This window comes from Canis lupus, chromosome 15, assembly GCF_011100685.1.
Source record: "Canis lupus familiaris isolate Mischka breed German Shepherd chromosome 15, alternate assembly UU_Cfam_GSD_1.0, whole genome shotgun sequence".
Classification (NCBI taxonomy): Eukaryota; Metazoa; Chordata; class Mammalia; order Carnivora; family Canidae; genus Canis; species Canis lupus.
Genome location: NC_049236.1, coordinates 24,430,091 through 24,446,711, shown reverse-complemented (window position 1 = coordinate 24,446,711; position 16,621 = coordinate 24,430,091).

Here is a 16,621-nt window from a genome sequence, read left to right as displayed (position 1 = left end):
GAGAGAGAGAGAGAGCAGTACTCCAGGTGGTGGTGGACCCCATCAAGGTTGAAGGACTGTGAGTCTCTTCATGACTTTCTGGTCCATTGCCTCTACCTTCCCATATCTGTCTCATCTCTTGCCTCTGGATTGTCATATGATAGAGCAGGTGTGTTTGGTGTCTCATTTGTTACCACAGTTTAGGCTTAGCCAAACCAAGTTCATTGGCTGAAGTCAACTTGATCTAGTAGTGAGAGAATCACGCCAGTTTTGTTTTTGTTTTTTAAGTATTTTCCTGGTATATCCTTTTCCAGCCTCTTATACCAAACTTTGCATTTTATCATATTTTGGGTGTGTCTCTTATGAAGAGCATACAGTTAGCTCTTTCCCCCCCTTCACATCTGAGAATTTTTTGCAAGTTTAGTCCACTTAATTTTATTGTGATTGTTGATAATTTTGGACTTGTCTTCATCATATTACTTTTTTCTATTTTGTCAGGTTTGTATTTTTTTTCTTACCTCTCACCTTTTCTAAAAGCTTTATTTTTTCTAATTTTTCCACTCTTACTTTTTTCAAATAGTATTGTAATATAGTCTTTAAAGTGATATATTGATCCAGTTTTGAGTTTAGTAGAAATTAAACAACATATCCCTGAACAACCAATGGGTCAAAGAAGAAATCAAAAGACAAAGTGGTATCTAGAAACAAATGGAAATGAAATGATAACATACCAATACTATGGAATGTGACAAAAATAGCTCTAAAAAGGAAATTTATTGTGATAAATTAAGAAAAAAGTTAGATCTCAAGGAAACAATCTAACTCACACCTCAAGGAATTAGAAAAAGAAGAACAACCTAATCTTAAAGTTAGTGGAAGGAAGGAAGTCATGAAGATCAGAGCAGAAATAAATGAAATAGAAAAAAGGAAAAAAGATCAATGAAATGAAGAGTTGAATTTTAGAAAATATGAACAAAAAAGACAAACACTTAGCTAGACTAAGAAAGAAAGAAGACTTCGGACATCTGAGTGGCTCATTCAGCTAAGTGCCCAACTCTTCATTTAGGCTCAGGTCATGATCTCAGGGTCGTGAGATTGAGCCCTCATCGGGTTCCATGCTTAGCATGGAGCCTACTTGAGATTCTCTGCCTCTCCCTCGGTCCCTCTCCCTACTCTCTCTGATATAAATAAATAAAATCTTTTTAAAAATATATAAATAAGACTCAAGTAGATAAAATCAGAAATAAAAGATGAGACATTACAACTGATAACAGAAATACAAAAAAATATAGGAGACTACTATAATTATATGCCAACAAATTGGATAACCTAGAAGAAATGGATAAGTTCCTAGAAACATACAACCTACCAAGACTGAATCATAAAGAAAGAGAATCTGAGCAGATCAATGATAAGTTAAAGAAGATTCAACAAATAATCAAATCCAATAAGGAAAAATCCAGGACCAGGTGGCTTCACCCATGAACAAAACATTTAAAAAAGAGTTAATACCAATCTCTCTCAAATTCTTCCAAAAAATTGTGGAGGAGAGAACATTTCCAAACTTATCATACAAAGCCAGTATTACCATATTTTATTTTTTGAAGCTTTTTTTTTATATGTGTTTTTTTTTCTTTTAGCAGGCTGTGTTTTCTAAAGATGGCCACCACAATATATCCCATCTCACATGCCCTTATGCAAGTTCACCTTATGAGTCTATCTCTCTACCCCTGAAATCTAGGTGGGCACTGTGACTGCTTTAATCCATATTTTATAGTAAAAATGACACTTTCAATTCTGAGCAGGGTCCTTACATGGCCTGGAAAACTTCCACTTGTTACTTCTTAGAATTAAGACTGTTAATAACTTTTTTTTTTATAGTGTAAGCGTGTCCCAGGCAATATTTAGGATAATTTATACTAAGAAAAAAAATTGTATCATTAATTCAAATTGAAGTGGATGTCCTGTATTTGTATTTGCTAAATATGACAACCCTACTTGGAAGCAAACAAACATACCAGAGGTGTGATTAACCTGAAACTACTGTGCTTGAGAAGCTCAAGCTGAGTGACCAGGCCTTGTAGTATGAGACACCATGTAGAGAGAGAGAGAAGCCAAGGAGCATCGAGGCATCAGCCATATGATTAAAGAAGACATCTTGGAAATAGCTCCTCTAGCCCTAGTGAGTCCCACTGATTCCAAGTGGATCAGATATAAGCCAACTAGCTTAGACTTGCCCAAATTCCTGACATACAAAAGTTGTGAACAAAATAAAATGGTATATTTCAAGCCAAAGATTTTTGGAATGATTTGTTATGCAACAATTTAGAACTAAAATAGATCTCTCTTTGAAACAAACCAGCAAGAAAACAAACAAATACCAATGTCTTTGTAGGTCTAAATTTGCTGTTGTTATTATTCCTGATGAATTTCTTTGGTTTCAGTCATCTTTGTGGATGAACTCATAACTGATTGCATTTAATAGGTAAGAATTCTAAGTACCAGAATTTAAGTTATTCTCCTGAAGGGAAAAGGAAATAACATTTTGTTCTGCTGGGACCAGGTCCCAGATTTAATGCAGGTGTCTCCATTTTAGCTCCTCATCTCACCAGAGACCCTAAAGTTTAGTATTCTTGTCTGAACAATTATATGGACAACTATACCTTTCATCTTCACTGACCATTATCCATTCCTATTCAAGTTTCAGCTCATGGGCTATTGTTTTGGGTTTTTTTTTTTCTTATTTTGGACAGAGCAGTGGTGATTTGGACAATTTCTTTCTGTTATTTTTTAAGGATTTTATATTTTTATCTAACAGAGGGAAATCGAGAGAGAGAGAGAGAGAGAGCGAGCACAAGCTGGGCGAGTGGCAGAGGGAGAGTAAGAAGCAGGCTCCCTGTTGAGCAGGGAGCCTGATGTGGGGCTCAATCCCAGGCCCCCTGGAACACAACCTGAGCCAAAGGCAGATGCTTACTGACTGTGCCACCCAAGCACTCCTCTCTCTGTTACTTTAAATTTAATGTCTTAAAAAAGTATCTTTTATTTACAACTTTTATTTAAAAGTCTTTGTTTTTTTAGTAGAGAGCTTCTTAGATACCTGCTTTATTGCACAATTTCCATGTTATTTCTTCAGAAATTTTAAAATGGCTTATAGGAGAGACAAATTAATGTACTGAGATCCTAAAGGAGCTATACCAAATTCCTTGGACGATCTCCCACCTGTGGCTCTGAAGAAATCCCGAGTTCATAGGAGCATCAAGAACCCTAAGACCTGACATGATAAGAAGTTTGGGAAGAATTTTATTCCTTTAGGCTTTACTTAAGAACAAGATAGTTCAGTTGAGGTTTTAGTTCACATGGATCTTGATGTTTTTAATTTATACCAAGATTTAATTTTGGTATTTTAACTTCTTCCTAGGAGCATAGAACAACAAAACATTTATTTTAGATTTGTGAATCTCTGTTCCTATTATTGGACTATCCTAATTTAACATTTAACTGATTTGCAAAATCTTTGCTTATGTTGGACAATATCAGTGGATATAATTTGAGATGGCAAATAGAAGTGAGAGTGTGCTGTTGACTTTAGGTACCAAATGGACTTGGATTTAATTCCTAAGTGGAACAGGAAGTGACCAGTCCTCCATGGTGATTAGTTTGTTCACAATCACAAAATCATCAGGTTCAACTTGTGATGGTCCTATGCCTTTAATTTCAACAGTGTGCAGTTTTATGCAGCTATATAAACAATTCTAGGTTTTCAGTTTTACTCATCACATGAATTATTGGACTGTTAAAAGTATCTTGTACTTTTTCATTTCTCTGATTAAATAAAGAAAAAGAAAATTTGCCTGGCTAAGTAGGTTATTAGCTGAAATTCTGGAAGTAGATTCTTTTAGCTTGATTTGCCAAGTTTGGCTGTGAGACTTTTAGATAAATCCTCTGAGTTAAATTTTTAAAAATTTCTGGAGCTAAGAATAAAGATTTTTCTTCCTTGTCATCAAATGCAATCTGTAAATAGCCCTGTGCATTTCATAATGATTAGTATTAGCCCTGAAGTTTCCCTTCTGGAGGGGTCAATCAGTTCTAAAATTTTCCTCAACATTTAATTAATATGAATTTTAAATTATTTTTGAAACTTTGAGAAATAAAATTTTCTGATGATCCCAAAAAGGTAATATATGAAGCTAAGATTACCAGGGGTGTAGTGGCTTCATGAAAGAGAAAACCAAACTGTCATGATTTTCTTGTAATTTCTGTCAAAGGGGACAAACAAACCCCTATGTAATCATAAGCTTAATGTTTAAAGTCAATGGGTAAGAGAAACAAGAGCTAAAGATTAGTGAGGAATGTACTTCTTCCTTACTCTTGATACTTCCTTCTCTTTGGAGGGAGTTCCACTGGTATAACCCCCTTAACCTCTCTCCTATTCCTGCCCCCTCCCTCCTGCCTCAACTTCTCTGCACAAATGAGGAGTTAGTTATGTTATTGGAGAGCTTAGAAAGAGACAATGTCCATGCATAGTTTGTCTCTCTTCTCTTTCTCAATATCTCTCTTTCTCTCAGACAGGTGATTTTTAAACTTTAGTGTGAGTCCAAATTCCCTAGAGAGGCTCTTTAAGAATTTTCTGGCCACCCCCCTTCAGAGATTTGATTCAGAAGGTCTAGGATGGGCCCATAACTTTGCATTTTTAACACATTCCCAGGTGATGTGATGCTGCTAGTCCAGGAACCACACTTTGAGAACCACTTCTGTAGTTCGCCCCTGGCCTGAGAGACCATGCATTCTGCTCTGCTCTTCCCAGTAACAGTTATGCAGCAGCAGCTTCTGCCCCCCTGGTAGGGCCAGCAGTAGAGTCACCTCTAATAAGATTGGTATGTCCGTCCAATTTTGAGTCAGTATAAGTAAGTCTACTTTGCAATAAATAGAAGTGCTTTCCCTAAATTTGGTCTTCTATCTGTTTTCACATCTTACATGTCTTTTAACATGATCAGAAGTTGAATGGGGAAGCAGGGTGCTACTACTGCATCTCCTGAAAATCTCAAAATGAGCATATACATTCTCATGTAGTCATCCTAATTGCCTTGATTATAGGGAATTTAGAAATGACTGTATCTTCTCTATCTTTGTAAACTCAGTATGCAATCCACCACTATTTGTTGTGCATTTGAACCCAGTACTTACTATTATTATTTTTTTAAGATTTTATTTATTTATTCATGAGAGACAGAGAGAGAAAGAGAGAGAGAGGCAGAGACATAGGCTGAGGGAGAAGCAGGCTCCATGAGGGAGCCTGATGTGGGATTTGATCCCAGGATTCTAGGATCACGCCCTGAGTGGAAGCAGAAGCTCAATCCCTAAGCCATCCAGGCGTCCTGAACCAAGTGCTTATTAAAGAAAATATAGTTTATATATATAAATATTGCTGTCACCTCCTGGACAAGGAGATATTTCAGTGTTGGAATTATAAAAGTTATCTCAAACATACGAAATTCAAACATGAAATTTCAAACACATGAAATTCAGCAATCTGTTTCTAAGGTCTGATGCTGCTGAATTCATTAAAATGAGACTTTCAAGAATGATGTCCAGGGCTCAGTGAGTGGGCCGTCTTGATATGTGATTTCCTGGGAAGTTAATTTTTCAAGTTTAATTTATCATCGACTTTATTCCTTCAAGGTTTTCTATCTCATGCTGAGTGGATTACAGTCCAGTGACTACTCCTAGCAGCTAGCCAGCTGGTGATAATTGCTGTTAATTTCCTGGTATTTGGCAACCAATTGTTCCTTGACAACTGGAGGGAGACAACATAAGTGTCAGAGGGAATTGCAAAAATAACGTTGATTGTTTTTGCTTGATTATAAAAATGGTACATTCTTCCTGTTGAAAGTTTAAAAAATATGGAAAATATAAAGAAAAAAGTAAGAGTTTAAACATAACCCTTCTACAGAGGAAATCATTTTCATAATTTTGTAAATTTCAGCTCTACCTGCCATCTATCTTTATATATTCTGACAGATTCATTCAAACCACCACCACCACCATTTCTAGTAACAAAAATTTTGCATCATTCTATTTTTCTAGCTCTGGATTTTACTTTTTTGTACTTAAGGATATATCTTCAGCATTTCCCCTCTTTAGTTTTCAGAAGTGTGACTTTTGATGGCACTGCAATATGCTTTTGTATGGTTGTGGAATATATTGGTTTAAGAAATAACGAGACCAAAAAAATCCATCAAACTGGCAATTTATTTAAAATTTATTTTTGGGGATCCCTGGGTGGCGCAGCGGTTTGGCGCCTGCCTTTGGCCCAGGGCGCGATCCTGGAGACCCGGGATCGAATCCCACATTGGGCTTCCGGTGCATGGAGCCTGCTTCTCCCTCTGCCTGTGTCTCTGCCTCTCTCTCTCTCTGTGACTATCATGAATAAATAAATAAAATCTTTTAAAAAAAATAAAATAAAATTTATTTTTGAATCCAGGAGGAATAATCTCAAAAGCAGTCAGATATCGTAATTTCATTTGCTAACCCTAGCCTAATGAGGGCCTAGGCAGCCAAAGAAACAAGTCCAGGGTTGTAGGCCAATATGCTGTGTTTATTGGATATATTAATGAGTAAAAAAACATAGATATAAGGAAATGAACATTTTTTTTTGGTGTGAGGGGATATTTCTCTCCTATTTATTTGTTTTCAACAGACAAACATTATTTCTTAATAACTGAATCCAAATCTAACCTAATTTTATCTTTCTTGATTATGGACAAATTTAGTCATTAGTAGGACTCCTCATTCTCCCAGGTATGAAATGTTTCCATAGTTCAATGCAACATCAAGATATTTCCTGTCTGTAAATGCTAATTAGGCACAATGCTCACTGACCTAGTCTACAGGGGCTGTTCTGATGCTTTAAAATTAGTCTTAAAGATTGGTACTTGTATTAGTCAGGGTTTTTGAGAGCAAAGTCAATAGGATCTATATCTATCTATCATCTATCTATCATCTATCTATCTATCTATCTATCTATCTATCTATCTATCTATCATCTATCTATTTATATCATCTATCATTTGGCATCTATCTGGCATCTATCTATCATCTATCTATCATTTATCTAAGAGGGGATTTATTATAGGAATAGACTCACAGGGTTATGGAAGCTAAATCACAAAATTTATCATCTGCAGGCTGGAGAATCAGTAAAACCAAAGATATAATTCAGTCTGTGTCCAAAGGCCTGAGAACCAGGAGTTCCCACGTCTGAAGGCAAAGATAATGAAAATCCCAACTCGAGAAGAGAGAGAATTTGCCCTGCTTTTGCCTTTTTTCCATTTAGGCCTCCAACAGACTATGGATGATGTTACTCATATTGGTGAAGGTAAATCTTCACTCAATTTACTGAATTAAATGTTAATCTCTTTTGGAAATGCCCTTGCAAATACACCTAGAAACAATGGTTTACCATCTCTCTGGGGACCCCTTGAAATAGTAAAGTTGACACATAAGATAAACCATCACAGTACTCCTTGAGGAGTACTCATTGGCTATTCATTAGATACTGATTTTTTAAGGTACATAACACCAGTCTTTCTTCAGTTTTTACCAGCCTCCTAGCTACTGACTTAAAGTACATAGGGATGAAATTCACCCTCTCTCCTTCAAATGTATTTTAGTCTGTGGAAAACATTTTTTATTTTTATACACGTCGAAAACATATTTTAATGAAATAGGCTATTAATTAAGATAGGAAAAAAACCCACTGTCTTCCAATAGTTCCTGTTTTGATGAACAAAAATTTTTAAGAGAAGGAAGTGTCACGGTCCTGAATACCTGATTCATCTGGAGTGAAAAAGGAATTATCATATAGAGTTTAATATATTTTTTTGAATACATGAATGGATGAATAAATGAGTGAAGGGCTTCTAAATTATAAATAGCAAGTATTTTCATAGTGCGCTTATGATTCAAAAATCACATATTTTGTCTTGTTTTACCTCACAACTCTGAGGTAAAAATCATTATTCCCATATTTTTACGGAGAAATAGATGCTAAAAATAGTTTTGAATTGCCCAGGGCAACATTGCAGGAAATACCAGCTCCATCTAGTTTTGATTCTAGGGTAAGTGTTTATTTTGCCAAACACAACTCCTCTCTTAGGATGGAGTCACCACTAGAGAAAGGAGAAGTAGTACAAGAGCCTAATAAAATTGAATATATAAAAAATCTGTATTGAGTAGTCAGGGAAATGGAAATTGATCATTCAGGAAAGGAGAGAACAATTCTATAGCTTCCTAACTAATACATATGAGACTTGTTGTATCAAGAGTCACACTCGGGAGAAAATGGGCTATGTGAACTAAGGATGAGAAAATATTTAGAAATGAAAACAGAGCCATTCAGAGAATTTAGAAAAGTGATGTAACTAGGAGAGTAGAGGAATAAACTGCTCTCTTGGAGCTCTGAAGTCAATATGCATGTTCTATCATAGGAAATGTAGATTTCTTGCAAAAGCAATTTAACAGTGTAATAAATCCTCTGAGTTTCAATGATTCCAATAATCCAGTTTTGTTCCTGGAAAGAACCAATGATTGGTTGTTTACTCCCTACTGAGGGCTGTAGACAGAATGGAATCCACTGGAAGATGTGCTCCTTAAGTAAGGAATGCAATGGACAGCCTGCCCCTATTCAGTCTAATCTGCTGGATGCTAATTGTGGCTACTGAGTTATAGAGAGGTAAATGATATTTACAGAAAAGGGCTTGCCAAAATCTTAGAGAACTGTGTAATGTGGTTTTTAACAGAAAATTGAGGTACTTCGAGGAGTAGTGATATTTTCAGGTGAATTCAGATATTATACGTGGTACTAAAAAAGAGCATCTAGAATATGAATTATAACAACAGAAGCTTGGATCCTTGACTAAGAAATTAATATTCACACAAACCAAGAAGAGAATGTTTGCTTTTTTAAAATTAATTTTATATTATTTATTCTATTTTATTTTAACTGTAATATAATGAACATACAATGTTATATTAGTTTCAGGTGTATAATGTGATTCAAAAATTCTCTTTTTTTAAGATTTATTCATTTGAGAGAGACTGTATGGAGAGAAGGGCAGAGGAAGAAACTTTCAGGCGACTCCCCATTGAGCACAGAGCCAGTGTGGGGCTCAGTCTCACCACCCACGAGATCATGACCTGAGCTGAAATCACAAGTCAGATGCTTACCTGACTGAGCCACCCAGGCACCCCCTGATTCAACAATTCTATATATGACTCAGTGCTTATAATGATAAGTGTACTCTTAACCCCCTTCACTGATCTCACCCATCATTTGCCCACTTCCTCTCTGATAATTATCAGTTTGTCTCTATAGTTAAGGGTGTGTTTTTGGTTTGTCTCCTTTTTTTGAGATAATATAGTTTTATCTTTCTCTAACTGACTTATTTTGCTTAGCATTTTACTCTCTGGATCTATCCATTTTATGGCAGGATTTCATTCATTTTTGTGGGCAAGTAATAATCCAATATAATATAATATAATATAATATAATATAATATAATATATATCTTCTTCTTTCTGCATTCATCTTTCAATGGACAGTGGGGTTCTTTCCACATTTTGGCTCTTGTAAATAATGCTGCAATAAACATGGACGTGCATGTATCTTTTTGGATTAGTGTTTTTGTATTCCCTGGGTAAATACTTAGTATGGAATTACTGTATCATATTATAATTCTATCTTTAATCTTTTAAGGAAACTCCATATTGCTTTCCACAGTGGTTGTACCAGTTTGCATTCCACCAGCAGTACATAAGGGATCATTTTCTTTCACAGCCTTGGCAACAGTTATTTCTTGAACATTTGATTTTAGCCATTTTGACAGATATGAGGTGATATCTCATTGTAGTTATGATTTTTTTTAAGATTTATTTTAAGACAGAATGTGCAAAGGTGTGTGAGTGGGGGGAGGGGCAGAGGAAGAGAATCTCAAGTAGACTGTCTGCTGCATGTGGAGCCCAATGTGGGGCTCAATCCTACAATCCATTAGATTACCATCTGAGCCAAAATCATGAGTTGGATGCTCAACCAGGCACCCCTTCTATTTTTAAATTGGATTATTCATTTTTTGGATGTTGAGCATTATAAATTCTTTATAAATTTTGGATACTAACCTTCTATTGGATATGTGATTTACAAATATCTCCTCCTATTCCATAGTTGCCTTTCAGTTTTGTTGATTGTTTCTTTCACTGCAGAAGCTCTTTATTTTGATGTAATCCTCATAGTTTTTTTTTTTTTTTTAAACTTTTGCTTCCCTTGCCTCAGGAGACATATCTAGAAAAATATTGCTATGACCAATGTCAGAGAAATTACTGTTTGTCCTCTCCTAATTACTGTTTGTCCTCTCTTCTAGGATTTTTATGGTTTCAGGTCTTGCACTTAAGTCTTTAATACATTTTGAGTTCATTTTTGTGTATGGTGTGAGAAAGTGGTCCGGTTTCATTCTTTTGCATGTAGCTGTTCAGTTTTTCCAAACCCATTTGTTAAAGAGATTGTCTTTTTCTATTGTATATTGCCTCTTTTGTCAGAAATTAATTGACTCTATGATCATGGGTTTATTTCTGGGTTCTGTATTCTTTTTTATTGTTCTATGTGTCTGTTTTTATGTTAGTACCATACTGTTTTAATTACTACAGCTTTGTCATATAACTTGAAATCTGGAATTGTGATATCTCTAGTTTTGTTCTTTTTCAAGATTGCTTTGGCTATTTGGGGTCCTTTGTAGTTCCATACAAACTTCAATATTATTTCTTCTAGTTGTATGAAAAATGTTGTATTTTGGTAGGGATTACGTTAAGTGTGTAGATTACTGTGGGTAGCATGGGCGTTTTAACAATATTTGTTCTTCCAATCAATGATCATGGAATATCTTTCCATTTCTTTGTGTCAACTTCAGTTTCTTTGATCAATGTTTTGTAGTTTCAGAGAACAAGTCTTTCATCTCTTCAGTTAAGTTTATTCCTAGGAATTTTATTACTTTTGGTGAAATTGTAAGGTGCTATTTCATTATTAGTGTATAGAAAAGCAATAGAGTTCTGTATACTGATTTTGTATCCTATGAACTTACTGAATCCATTTATCAGTTATAGTAGCTTTCTGATGGTCTTTCAGGTTTTCTGTATACAGTATGGTGGCATCTGCAGATAGTGAATATTTTACTTCCTTACCAGTTTGGATGCCTTCTATTCTTCTTCTTGTCTGAATTCTATGAATAGGATTTTCAATACTACATTGAATAAAAATGATGAGATTGGAGATCCTTGTCTTTCCTGACTTCAGGGGAAAAGCTCTCAGTTTATCCTCACTGAGTATGGTGTTAGCTGTAGGTTTTGTATTTATGGACCTTTATTATATTAAGGCCCTCTAAACCTACTTTGCTGAGGGTTTTTTTTTTTTATCATGAATAGACATTGTACTTTGTCAAATGCTTTTACTCCATCTATTGAAATTATCAGATTTTTTTTATCCTTTTTCTTGTTGATGTGATATATCATGTTGTTTGATTTGTAAATATTGAATCACCCTTGCATCCCAGGAATAAATCCCAGTTGATCATGGTGAATAATTTTTTAAAATGTATTGTTGGATTCAGTTTGCTAATATTTTGTTTGGAGATTTTTGCATCTGAGTTCATCAGAGATACTGGTCTGCAGTTCTCCTTTTGTGTGTGTGTGTGTGTGTGTGTGTGTGTGTGTGTGTGTGTGGTATCTTTCTCTGATTTTAGTATTAGGATGAATTTGGAAGCCTTCCTTCCCCTTCTATGTTTGGGAATAGTCTGAGAAGAATAGGTCTGGTTTTAGTATTTGGATGAATTTGGAAGCCTTCCTTCCCCTTCTATGTCTGGGAATAGTCTGAGAAGAATAGGTACTAACCCTTTAAATGTTTGGTGGAATTCACCTATGAAGCTGTCTGGTCCTTTTTGTTGGGAGTTTTCTGTTTACTGTTTCAATTTTATTCCTGGTTAATTGGTCTGTTCAAATTTTCTGTTTCTTCCTGATTCAGTTTGGAGAAATTATATATTTTTAGGAATTTATCAATTCCTTCTACATTTTTCTATTTTTAGGCATATAATTTTTCATAAAATTCTCTTATAATCTTATAATTATCTTACAAATATCTATGTGTGGTGTTGGTTTTTATTGTTCCATTTCATTTCTGGTTTTATTTATTTGATTTTTCTCTCTCTCTCTATCTCTTTGATGAATCTGGCTAAAGGTTTGTCAATTTTGTTGGTCTTTTCAAAGAACCAGCTCCTGACTTCATTGATCTGTTCTATTGGGTTTTTAAAAAAGTTTCTATTTCATCTGTTTCTGATCTAATCTTTATTATTTTCTTCCTTCTTCTGGTGTTGGGTTTTGTTTGTTGTTCTTTTTCTAGCTTCTTTAGGTAAGGTTAAGTTATTTATTTGAAAATTTTCTTGCTTTTTGAAGTAGGCCTGTATTGCCTGTATTGCTCTTAGAACAACTATTCTCAAGTGTTCCAAAAATTTTGTACCATTGTGTTTCTATTTGTATCCATGTTTTTTTTTTTTTTTAATTTCCTGTTTGACTTTCTGGTCAAATCATTTATTGTTTAGTAGCATGTTTTTTAACCTTCATGTATTTTTGTTCTTTTCAAATTGTTTTCTTGTGGTTGATTTCTAGTTTCATAGAGTTGTCAGAAGAGATGTATGATATGATCTTTTTGAATTAGTTGAGACTTGTTTTGTTGCCTAATATGTGATCTATCCTGGAGAAGTTTCATGCACACTTGAAAAGAATGTGTATTCTGCTGTTTTGTACTGTAATGTTCTGGATATATTTGTTAGATCCTTCTAGCCCAATGTGTCACTCAAAATCATTGTTTCCTTGTTGATTTTCAGTTTAAATGACACATCCATTTGTGTAAAGTCTCCTACTATTATTGTATTACTATCTATTACTTCTTTTATGTTTGCTATTAGCTGCTTTATGTATTTGGGTGCTTAAATATTTACCATTGTTGTATCTTCTTGTTGGATTATTCCCTTAATAATTATATAGTATCCTTCTTTGTCTCTTATTACAGTCTTTGTTTTAAAGTCTGTTTTGTCTAACATAAATATGCTACTCCACCTTTCTTTTCACTTCTATTTACATGATATATGCTTTTTTATCCCTTCACTTTCAATCTGCATATGTCCTTAGGTCTGAAATGAGTCTCTTGGCAGCAGCAAAGGGTCTTGCTTTTTATCCATTCCATCACCCTACATCTTTTGATTGGAGCATTTAGTCCATTTACATTCAAAGTAATTATTGAAAGATAGTTACTTATTGCCATTTTGTTGCCTGTTGTATGATTGTTTCTGGGTAATTCTTCTGTCTGTTTCTTTTCTTGTTTTCTTCTCTGGCTTTTCTGGTTTTCTTCAGTGATATACTTGGATTCCTTTACCTTTATTTTTTGCATCTATTACTGATTTTTGATTTGTGGTTACCATTAGGTTTATATATAATATCTTATGCATATAACAATCTATATGGTAAGTTGATGGTCACTTAGGGTTTTTTTTTTAATTTATTTTTTATTGGTGTTCAATTTACTAACATACAGAATAACCCCCAGTGCCCGACACCCATTCACTCCCACCCCCCGCCCTCCTCCCCTTCTACCACCCCTAGTTCGTTTCCCAGAGTTAGCAGTCTTTACGTTCTGTCTCCCTTTCTGATATTTCCCACACATTTCTTCCCCCTTCCCTTATATTCCTTTTCACTATTATTTATATTCCCCAAATGAATGAGAACATATAATGTTTGTCCTTCTCCGACTGGCTTACTTCACTCAGCATAATACCCTCCAGTTCCATCCACGTTGAAGCAAATGGTGGGTATTTGTCATTTCTAATAGCTGAGTAATATTCCATTGTATACATAAACCACATCTTCTTTATCCACTCATCTTTCGTTGGACACCGAGGCTCCTTCCACAGTTTGGCTATCGTGGCCATTGCTGCTAGAAACATCGGGGTGCAGGTGTCCCGGCGTTTCATTGCATTTGTATCTTTGGGGTAGATCCCCAACAGTGCAATTGCTGGGTCGTAGGGCAGGTCTATTTTTAACTCTTTGAGGAACCTCCACACAGTTTTCCAGAGTGGCTGCACCAGTGTAAGAGGGTTCCCTTTTCTCCGCATCCTCTCCAACATTTGTTGTTTCCTGCCTTGTTAATTTTCCCCATTCTCACTGGTGTGAGGTGGTATCTCATTGTGGTTTTTATTTGTATTTCCCTGATGGCAAGTGATGCAGAGCATTTTCTCATGTGCATGTTGGCCATGTCTATGTCTTCCTCTGTGAGATTCCTCTTCATGTCTTTTGCCCATTTCATGATTGGATTGTTTGTTTCTTTGGTGTTGAGTTTGATAAGTTCTTTATAGATCTTGGAAACTAGCCCTTTATCTGATATGTCATTTGCAAATATCTTCTCCCATTCTGTAGGTTGTCTCTGAGTTTTGTTGACTGTATCCTTTGCTGTGCAAAAGCTTCTTATCTTGATGAAGTCCCAATAGTTCATTTTTGCTTTTGTTTCTTTTGCCTTCGTGGATGTATCTTGCAAGAAGTTACTGTGGCCGAGTTCAAAAAGGGTGTTGCCTGTGTTCTTCTCTAGGATTTTGATGGAATCTTGTCTCACATTTAGATCTTTCATCCATTTTGAGTTTATCTTTGTGTATGGTGCAAGAGAGTGGTCTAGTTTCATTCTTCTGCATGTGGATGTCCAATTTTCCCAGCACCATTTATTGAAGAGACTGTCTTTCTTCCAATGGATAGTCTTTCCTCCTTTATCGAATATTAGTTGCCCATAAAGTTCAGGGTCCACTTCTGGATTCTCTATTCTGTTCCACTGATCTATGTGTCTGTTTTTGTGCCAGTACCACACTGTCTTGATGACCACAGCTTTGTAGTACAACCTGAAATCTGGCATTGTGATGCCCCCAGCTATGGTTTTCTTTTTTAAAATTCCCCTGGCTATTCGGGGTCTTTTCTGATTCCACACAAATCTTAAAATAATTTGTTCTAACTCTCTGAAGAAAGTCCATGGTATTTTGATAGGGATTGCATTAAACGTGTATATTGCCCTGGGTAACATTGACATTTTCACAATATTAATTCTGCCAATCCATGAGCATGGAATATTTTTCCATCTCTTTGTGTCTTCCTCTATTTCTTTCAGAAGTGTTCTATAGTTTTGAGGGTATAGATCCTTTACATCTTTGGTTAGGTTTATTCCTAGGTATCTTATGCTTTTGGGTGCAATTGTAAATGGGATTGACTCCTTAATTTCTCTTTCTTCAGTCTCATTGTTAGTGTATAGAAATGCCACTGATTTCTGGGCATTGATTTTGTATCCTGCCACACTACTGAATTGCTGTATGAGTTCTAGCAATCTTGGGGTGGAGACTTTTGGGTTTTCTATGTAGAGTATCATGTCATCGGCGAAGAGGGAGAGTTTGACTTCTTCTTTGCCAATTTGAATGCCTTTAATGTCTTTTTGTTGTCTGATTGCTGAGGCTAGGACTTCCAGTACTATGTTGAACAGCAGTGGTGAGAGTGGACATCCCTGTCTTGTTCCTGATCTTAGGGGAAAGGCTCCCAGTGCTTCCCCATTGAGAATGATATTTGCTGTGGGCTTTTCATAGATGGCTTTTAAGATGTCAAGGAATGTTCCCTCTATCCCTACACTCTGAAGAGTTTTGATCAGGAATGGATGCTGTATTTTGTCAAATGCTTTCTCTGCATCTAATGAGAGGATCATATGGTTCTTGGTTTTTCTCTTGCTGATATGATGAATCACATTGATTATTTTACGGGTGTTGAACCAGCCTTGTGTCCCAGGGATAAATCCTACTGGGTCATGGTGAATAATTTTCTTAATGTATTGTTGGATCCTATTGGCCAGTATCTTGTTGAGAATTTTTGCATCCATGTTCATCAGGGATATTGGTCTGTAATTCTCCTTTTTGGTGGGGTCTTTGTCTGGTTTTGGAATTAAGGTGATGCTGGCCTCATAGAACGAATTTGGAAGTACTCCATCTCTTTCTATCTTTCCAAACAGCTTTAGGAGAATAGGTATGGTTTCTTCTTTAAATGTTTGATAAAATTCCCCTGGGAAGCCATCTGGCCCGGGACTCTTGTGCCTTGGGAGGTTTTTGATGACTGCTTCAATTTCCTCCCTGGTTATTGGCCTGTTCAGGTTTTCTATTTCTTCCTGTTCCAGTTTTGGTAGTTTGTGGCTTTCCAGGAATGCGTCCATTTCTTCTAGATTGCCTAATTTATTGGCGTATAGCTGTTCATAATATGTTTTTAAAATCGTTTGTATTTCCTTGGTGTTGGTAGTGATCTCTCCTTTCTCATTCATGATTTTATTAATTTGAGTCTTCTCTCTCTTCTTTTTAATAAGGCTGGCTAATGGTTTATCTATCTTATTAATTCTTTCAAAGAACCAACTCCTGGTTTTGTTGATCTGTTCCACAGTTCTTCTGGTCTCGATTTCGTTGAGTTCTGCTCGAATCTTTATTAACTCCCTTCTTCTCTTGGGTGTAGGGTCAATTTGCTGTTTTTTCTCTAGCTCCTT